Source organism: Artemia franciscana, chromosome 13 (assembly GCF_032884065.1).
Source record: "Artemia franciscana chromosome 13, ASM3288406v1, whole genome shotgun sequence".
Classification (NCBI taxonomy): domain Eukaryota; kingdom Metazoa; phylum Arthropoda; class Branchiopoda; order Anostraca; family Artemiidae; genus Artemia; species Artemia franciscana.
In genome coordinates this window covers 25726101-25735584 of record NC_088875.1, presented here as the reverse complement: position 1 = coordinate 25735584, position 9484 = coordinate 25726101, and the positions used below count along the sequence as shown (strand labels likewise).

At 36.2% G+C, this 9484-nt stretch overlaps 1 long non-coding RNA gene across 1 annotated transcript in view; it reads right to left on the bottom strand.

The window, feature by feature from the left end:
• Window positions 1-208: 208 nt before the first annotated feature.
• The window catches only part of LOC136034717 (uncharacterized), an 18896-nt gene continuing 9620 nt past the window's right edge, over window positions 209-9484 (bottom strand). Inside the window, exon 3 of the long non-coding RNA XR_010619236.1 lies at window positions 209-316. This is a non-coding gene — a long non-coding RNA (uncharacterized LOC136034717). The remainder of the gene's footprint in view (window positions 317-9484) is intronic.

Here is a 9484-nt window from a genome sequence, read left to right as displayed (position 1 = left end):
AAGATTCCTATATAGAAAACCAACAATTCATAAGACTCCAGAAAGTATATATTTAGCTAAAGAAGGGAGAGGAAGTTACATTTCAGACGTGAATATACTGGCACACACGTTCAAATATTTAAAAAGGGAAATTCAAGATAAACCAAAGGCACTGATAAGGCCACTAAAAATAAACATGGTGGTTTGAAATTTGAAATAGGCGGAATCCTTTTCTTTAAAGCATATTACAGCTGCTCTTCTCACGGAATGGGTTGGCTCTTTGGTGGGTGAATCCAACAACTAAACAATCGTCCTGTTTGTGCTCGCTGACATACCGCTGAAAAGTTTTAAAAAATTAGTGATGATTGCTAAATATTCATAATAATTTTTAATATGCGTATATTATTTGGAAGAACCATTAAACTCCACCAGTTGCCAACACAACGCGCGAATTTTACAAGTTAGAAATAAAGAGCTAAGGAATATTCATTTTCAAATCCAGATGAAAGTTTCGCTTTGAAATTGCATTTCGAGTACTTTCGTTTCTTGCCCTTTCCAAAGAGAAAAAGATGAAACAGCACAAGATAAAAGCATTACAGCTGTATTATACAACTACTCACTTTCTTCTGCCTTTAAATTAGACTTACATCTTTTGTGCCACAAGGAAGGAGTGGTATAGTCATAGGAGATAGCTGAAAACCGTATATGTTTGTGACAAAAAACAAAGGATACATGTGATATTTTCATACTTAGAAAGAAAATGAAAAGCTAATAAAGCGAAGACGAAGTTCTGCTGCTATTAGAGAGAAGAGTATTTTAGCTATCAAACACAAAAGCATCTACAAAAGCCACAGTGTACAGGAGAATCAAGAGGCTTTTTTTCTGTACATAGTACCTAAAATTATATTTCGTAGTCTTTCACCTGTTGAATAAAGAGCATATAGAGAACTACTTGGAGAGCGGTAATTCGTATTAGCATAGTTGTCAGATACTTCATTTGGTTTTAAGGGTAACCATATGTGTAGAAAATCCGAAAAACTCCATGGAAGAAAATGCATGATACAGAGGGATGACTGAAGCCTTTAAATTCACAACTATTCTACCCAGCTGTACATACCATATTGCACTCCTTTGTGGATGTTTGTATTCCAAGTTATACAAGTCCTTTCAACTAATATACACATGGGTAAATATTTGCTGCCAATTCTGGCAGACTATATCAAGAAAAATAAAGTTTAGTCAGTTGAGCAGCCCATGTGAGCCAAAAAAAGATTATTATTATTCTTTAGGCTATAGAAAACCTAAATATATCGTTGAATATGTCGTTTATAAAAATAACACGTACTATAGAATGCTTCCATGAACAATTTAAGTAATTATTTAAACTAATTACTTAATAGATCTTTCAATTCCTGAAAAATCTCAAGGATCTTCACTGAAGAAAATTTTGGGATTTGTGAAATTTTACCTTTTTTCTACAATAAAAAAAACAACATTGTTTGCAGTAAATGGATTTGGTAACTGAGCAATTAATGAAACACACTTGCCTGGTAACAAGCAGTAGAGCAAAAAATCGGTAAACTGATATATCCAATAATAAGCGCATTCTCGACTATCCAGATTCCATACTCAAGAGAAATTTGTTTTTGTAAGTAAATTGAAATGTGGCAAAATCAAAGTGACAGACAGTGCCATTATAAATGATTTGTAAAAAGCAATATTAGCATAAGTATCCTTACTTCTGTTTATTTATTCAAGATTATAACCCCTAGAATTCCTTATTCATAAAGTGATTAAGTCTATTTCCAATCACCTCCCCCATGCAAGTATTCAGGTAGGGTATGTACACTGACAGGAATGAATTTTTAATCTCCTTATAAGGTAAATACATGCCAATTTTTAAATTAAGTAACAATCTTCAGAATTGAGCTAAATTTCCCTCCCGAAAACAAGATGATGTTGTGCTCTTTTTAATTAAAAGTTGTTCAGTAAATGTTTTTATTAGGAAAACAATCAGCTTGAACCTTCCTAGCACACAAAATGAACTAAATCTGATACTCTGAACATTTCACAAGTTTTTGCTTCGTCTTAGGTCTGCAAATTGGAGTCCCAGAAATGAGGCTCTTTAATACTAGCCTGCCTACTGCTTATCTAGATTTTCCTAGGCTGACCAAGTCCAATATCCCTCTGAATTTATTCATTATCAATATTCTTATTATAAATTTCATAAAAAAAACTACCTCACAAGTGTTATAAAAAAAAAGTATAATTCCAAACACCTAAAAGTTAGTTTTGTTGTAAAAAGTTAAATGACAAACTCTACATAAGAAGTACATATCGTACTAGGGTTTATTTTAACAGGAACAAGGAAAAAGCCATATTTCGCGCTTCTTGACTTGTGTTTATTTTATATTTAGTCACTTCCAAGAATTTATATGGGAGTTTTCTAGTTACCCAATTGAAGAACATCATAAAACAAACAAGAGAGAAAAGTCACAAAAATGTGTACTGCTAGTTTGAACTGTTTCTGGAAATCCTGTTACGGATGTATAAGAGAAAATCAACTGCTCAAAACCGAAATCTGACAAACTCAAAAAGTGAAATAAACTGATTTTGTTTTTCGTAGATCATCTACTAGCACCTGCAGAAAGAACCGACACTTAGGGGAAGGCACATATTACTGAATTTTTTTAAGAAGGGTCATTTAAACCAATTATGGGGGGAAGAACTACATGAATAGGTTGATCTGAATGGCCTCCGTATGAAAACATGGACCTAAAGAAGCATCTTTTTCTCTTTTGAATAACAAACATAAAATTTCAATACCTTGACATTTTGTAAAGCAAACTGCATATATTTGCAGAAGACTACTACTACTAGTAACTCACTGCAGCCGCCTGAAGCCAACACAGCTATACACGTTCCTCCTCCAAGCTAATCTATTCAAGCTCTTTACACCATCCCATGAAGTTCCCATTTCCTTGAAATCTTTATTTATGACATCCTCGCAACCCAAACGAGGACGGCCTTCTTTCCGTGTTGCCCCAGACGGTTGGCCAAAAAGGACAATTGGCAGAAGAATTATAAAAAAAGGGAGATCAAAAGTAAAACAAGAAACTTAAACAGGTATTATTGTTAATATAAATTTTTGATGGTGCCAGACAGAAATTAAGGAACTTAACGAAGTTCGTGGCTCTTTCTCTGTAGTCCCCCAAACTGCTGACCATAAGCAAGTCCTAGAATAAGAATATTTACAGGCTTCTACTATTGAAATCTCCGCATTTTAATCATAGTTTCACCTTGCTAACTCAAATGGAACTCGTACTTACAATCAGTAGCAACAAGGGAGGGTTTTGGTTTTTGTTTTCATATGATCGTCTATTCTTCTAAATTGAAGTCCTTTTCATCTTTACCATATAATGCTTTTCATTAATTTTACATATTTCTTGAAGAGGAAAAACATTCCTGAGCATTGCATGTTGCAGAAAAATTTTAATGGGAAACTTTGGGAAGACCCCAATGATGATATACATGATGACAAGCAGGTTGCAAGAAGAGCTTAAAAGCCAAGGAAAATTGATTGTAAAAATCTGGCATTACCGTGACTATGAGGGTAAAATGATTGAAGTTGACTGCAGTTCAACTATGGTCACCTGATTCCAGGATCCGGGTTACTGTACTACAGTTTATTGTAATTGGGAGTGCTTTTGAAGGAGAAGTAGCAGCAACTCTGGGCTTAATAATTAAAAGCATAGTTGCTATGAAACAGATTTTATGAAAGACTAAAATGACGATTTTCTTCTATGCCAAAGAAAATTAGAATACTTTAAGACTAAATTCGAAGCCATAGGACAGGCATAATATAACAAATCGTCTTTGAATTTTTATATAACATGTCATAACCACCCAATGCTTTCATTTTCAATCTGAAAAACAATTCAATTTTCAAGGCAGAAGAAGAACAAATAATTTTCTCTTTTTCTTAATTTGGATGAAAATTTTTTTATTTGAATATATATTGGACATTTAGATTTTATATAAAAGCTTTCAAAAAATTCTAATGTTTATATTATTATATTTCAGGATTGATTCTGTTTGTTAGCAAGTCATTGTTTTCCTGGTTATGACCTCTATTTGCATAATTTTTTACAGTCTGATTTTAATTCTTATCAGCCAGAGAAGGGGAGCCTGCACCCCCATCTACTTTAGACTTTCTGAGAGAGATGAGTCATGGGCCCACTATCACTTATTGTCATTGGATTGAAATTTTTCACATCAACCAGACAACAAGAAATGGGTAAAACAATTTTAGAAGTTTCTACAGAGTGCAAGATTGCAAACTTTATTGCTAACTTTATTACTAACCACATTTGCGATGCATAATTTACAACAAAATATGAATTAGTGATAATATATAACCTTATTTAACATTTAATCTGTATTACAAAAGTGAAAAATTTTTACAGTTTAAAATAAAAACAGCTCCTAATTCAGGAACAAAATTTTGCAATCCATATTTATGTCAACTATCACAATAAATGTAAAAAAAAGGCAAAAATGGAAGGGAAAAATCAAATCGGCATAAGATCATAACATGCAACTGATATTTCCTTACAGAGCGCATAATATTCTCTGCCAGGCAAAATGTGACCTGCTGGTCATTTGCCTGCCCCTTCTTAGCAACATTCTTAAGTAAGGCCTAAAATACAATCATACCAAAGATAACCAAAAAAAAGCTGGAAATCTTCATTTTGATGACTTTTTAAATTTAGGAGTCACCATACAATTTTCAACAATGTCTTAAAAACAGAACAGTATTGATTCAGAGTTCAATGAGATAACACCTAGCTAGCAAAGAGAATTAAGAATTGAAATTTAGTTTGAAATTTGAACTTGACCTAGTTTTCGATATTCGTTTATCTAGTGCTTCTACTTTGCCAAATTAACTTGTTTAACCGGTTTACTGGCATACTGACTACAAGCGTAAGGAACTTTGCCGATTGAAGTTAATTTACAGTTGCATTTTTCGGAAAGTGGGGGGTTAATATTATCCCCCTTGCGTCTATTTACTAGCCAAGTGCAGTAAAATTGAGCAACTATTGTCTTTGAACAGTGGATATACAAGACCCGTCTGTGTCTAATTGGATTAAACTGCTTTCTATGACCCATGAGATGCTTTATGCAGCCGAATAGATTAGTACATAACGCTACAGTAAATTTTGCCGTGTGGGCGAAATCCAAAGGAAATGCAAATGCCGATATTATCAAAACTGGTTGCGATTGTTTCGCCGACGATTTGGTGAGCGAAGCGAAGAAAACGATTTGCTCTGTGATGAATTATGCTACTCGGCGACCAAAAGGCAGAGAGTTGCTGATACATTTGCAGATATTTTGAAATTTCTTGACTACTGTGATAAGAATTCAGCGGCCCTGCCGAAATTCGTTATATACGAACCAGACGAAGTTCCTACAATTCCAGGCGAGGCAAACGCTACGTTAACCCGCAAGGTAAACACTTATGTCTAGAATTTAAGAACTATGTGTCTACGGCTAAAGCACAGAGCCTCTGCTGCCCTTCGGCGAGTAGTGTCCCAGGCCTCGCCAATCCTGTAACAGTCAATTCTCAGCCATCCTATGTCGTTATTCTTAAAATGCCAAAGTCTCTCGATAATCCCGACGCTCGCAAGCAGTTTTTGGATAGCGTCTGCCCCAACTCTGCCAAATAAGTGAGCTAAGAAAGGTGAGACAGGACTGGAAACTGTTCGTCAAGTCCAAATCTTCTGCTGAAAAGATCGTTGAGAAAATGAAAGCTAGTAAGCCTGAGGTCTCTGCCATGCTCAAAGAGAAAATGTTTATTGTTGTTTTGAAAGAGGTTCCACCTAGTATGACCCAAACTGATATAGAATCCCTTGTTCCAAGTGTATTAAAAGTAATAGAAATCCGTAGCTTTGAGCGCTCCAAAGTGTTCAAGCTGTATTTCGGGACCAGTAAGGATCTCGAAGACTTTCTTGCAGTCTCAATCCGAATCGGTTATAAGAAGCTGCCTGCTGAAGAATTCAAATTTCTCCCAAAAAGAAGTTATTCATGCCATGGAGTTGGTCACTTAGCAGCTAATTGCGTATTGACGCCTATATGTGGTCGTTGTGGTGCTTCTGATCACACATCCACGAAGGACAATATATGTACTAAAGGTATGATCTGCATCTTGTGCAAAAAGAAAAGCCACACATGCTACAACATAAGATGTCCGGCTAATAAAGCGATAATCAATGCGAATTCCCTACCAAAATTAATCTAGAACCCGCCCATGCTAAGCAAGCAGTTGCAAAGTGGAATTTAAATGGAAATCTCCTTAACCGGTCTGTTTTTATCAAGGACCTTCTTTCAAGATAGGATATTGTGTGTTTGCAGGAACATTTTGCAACATCTCTCAGCCTTACCTTGTTGAACCTGTCAAAAACGATCGGGTTTTTACGGTCGCAGCCAAACGCTCTCGCAGTCATGACCAGCCATCTTTTTTTGGCAGCCTTGCGACTTACGTTAGATCCTCTCTAACTACTTCTGTCTTTGACTCGGCACTAGACTTTCTCGGTGTCAAAATCCAATATATGGTTATCGTGAACGTGTACCTCCCTACGGACTATCGTGAATATCGATCAGATAGACTGTTTGCCATAAGTATTGCAAGGCTATCGAAGTGTATTGATAAAATAAAAAAGTACGGACAAACGTGTCTGATAACAGGCGACTTTAACCGTGATCTTGAAAACCTGAGCGGCAACAACTGTTTAAGTTCTAATCGTGCTAATATGTTACTCGCTATGCTAGGTGATGAGTTTATACTCGCGTCTACGAATAAAGATTTTTCATATATTCATAATTCGGAAGTGTGCCAAACCTAGTTCATGTTATGCACCATCGATCAGTTACATCGAGTGAGGTTCTTGTTTCTGATTTAAACTTTACGTCAGACGATTTTCTGTTGTTTTTCAATATTGATTTAAATATTAGTGTTTTGCCTCCTCCTGGAAGGCTCCAGAAGCGTCCTTATTTTGTTTGTGATTGGAAACGTGCGTCTATGAGTTCATTTCAGTCGACTTGTGAAGAACTTGTTTCAAAAATCCGTGTTCCTTTTGATCTGCTTATGGTTAGTTCAAAGAAATATCTGGCGGGATCACAAATTCGGTTAAATATTTATTGCATTTATCGCTGAACAGTCAGCTGTACCGTCTAGACGGGTGTCGCCTGGTACTGAAGTACCAGGCTGGTCTGCAAATGTTAATCTGCAGAACGCGTGTGATACGGCAAAATTTTGGCTTTCGGTTTGGCATGAGGCTGGCTGTCCACGAGACGGTTGGGTGAATAAGCTTTGAATACATAGTAAACGTAATTTCGCGAAAGAACTTTCACTACACCGTAGTACAATTATTCGTTCTTTGTCTCAGGCTGTCCTTACCCACCCGAATAAACTTTGATCTTCATTGTTTAAAGAAAAGTCTCGTGTAACAAAGACCTTAATATCTCGAGATAATTGGGTTCAGCATTATAGAAATGAATTTTCGGTTCCTGATATCCGGCTACAAACAGTTTCGGTGTGAAACTGGATGATTTCTTCTCATGTAAGCGAGAAGAAAACTGTCCAGGTATTATAATTACGAGGTGTTCTATCCGTTCTGCTATTAGAAAACTAAAAAAAAAAGAAATCGCGTGGTTGTGATAGTATATCAATTCAGCACCTGCAATTTTGCAGCGAGATGTTCCTTGAGCACCTTGCCCTTCTTTTTCAAATGATTTTTAGCCTGGGTATTGTGCCTGATTCTTTTTCAATAGGAATACTAACACCGGTGCCTAAAAAGGGAAAGCCACTCTGCCAGTGCTCGTCATACCGACCTATAACTGTGGCCACAATTTTTTGTAAGTTATTTGAGGCACTTATTGTTGACGAACTGCAGTTAAAATCCACAGTTCCAGACTATCAATTCGGTTTTCAGCCTAGTCTAGGCTGTGACCAAGCTCTTTCTGCTCTTGTTTCGATCTTGATATATCCTGAGAAAAGCGGTGAGAGCGTAGATTATTTTAGATATGGACATAGCAGGTGGTAATCCATGTATGTTAAACCCTTTAAATGATATGTATCAAAATTTAAAAGCTGAGCTTAAGCTACCGACAACACTATACCTGACAAATAACCCGGTGCTTCCCGTTAAAAAAGGTATTAGGCAGGGTGCATTGACATCACCTATCGCATTTAATAACAGCATCGTCAAACCACAATCTAAGTCAAATCTGACATACATTCTGAGAGGGATTGATCTATCGTTAATAAGCTATGCAGACGATGTACTTAATCTGAGCCGCCTCCTTCGCAGTTTAGAGGAGAATTTTATTCTGTTTCAACTAGAATATGGAAAAATAGGCCTTCAGTTGCATGAGGAGAAATCAGAAGTGATATTGTTTAATGCTAAGCAAAAGTCTGCTGTTAATGTTAGGCTGGGTGGTGCTACCGTTCTGCTTGCCGAACACATACTTTATTTAGGGATCCCTATTGGTTGGTCTCTGCTTGAAACGCGTCACCTTTTGCAGAGTCATCCGCAGAAACGGATCTCTTTAGCGTATAACCGTATTGTAGTTTATAAGCGTCAGTTTGATCGGCAGATTTTGGCCCAGCTGTACAATGCAATGGCACTACCCCATTATCTGTATTTAAGTCCCTTTTGGAGGATATTCCAAAAGGAAGATAAGAAAGCCTTGCGGTCTACATATTATAAATATGCAAAGTACCTCTTACGTCTTCCACCATGAACAAGTAACCGTATTGTGACAAGTCGGTATGGGATTATCGACCCTAATAACGTGATCATAGCCCAGATCGCCAGATATAACTCTAATATTGTTACTCATCCTTGGGCAATGATTTTGATGCAAGTTTTTGTTTTTTGTAGTTAGATATACATTTATTCTTTATTTTTCTTATGTTTGTGTATTCTTTGTAGTGTGTTTTTTGCTTTTTTTATCTTATACTCCATCTGTTTCTTTTGATAGGAAATATACATACATACATTATATGGGAAAACAACTTTTTACGATCATAATATAAAAAAACAATATTCCGCTTTGATTAGGTTTATTGAGTTACTAATAACAATCCTGTAACAGTGAGACAAGAAGCGAAAACAAGCCATTAAAAGACTTAGACCTGAGCCGCAAAAGCTTCTTAAAGTCTGATGTTTTATATTTTCTACCAAGCCAATACTTCACTTTTTTTATATGCAAGTTTTTCGGCTCGGTACCAGCTGTGTTCAGATTTCACATAAATCTGACAAGGATTAGCAGCTAGGCTTTCAATTGCATCTTTACCAGGTTTGAGTCTAATTGCATAGAAATGGTCACACACATTATTCCACATCTGTGACCCATGGTTCTTAGTTGCTGCAATACTTCATGAGGCATTGGCATCAGGTGTCTAATTAAGTTTCCAATTGAAAGTTAAGCTAATATAAACTGA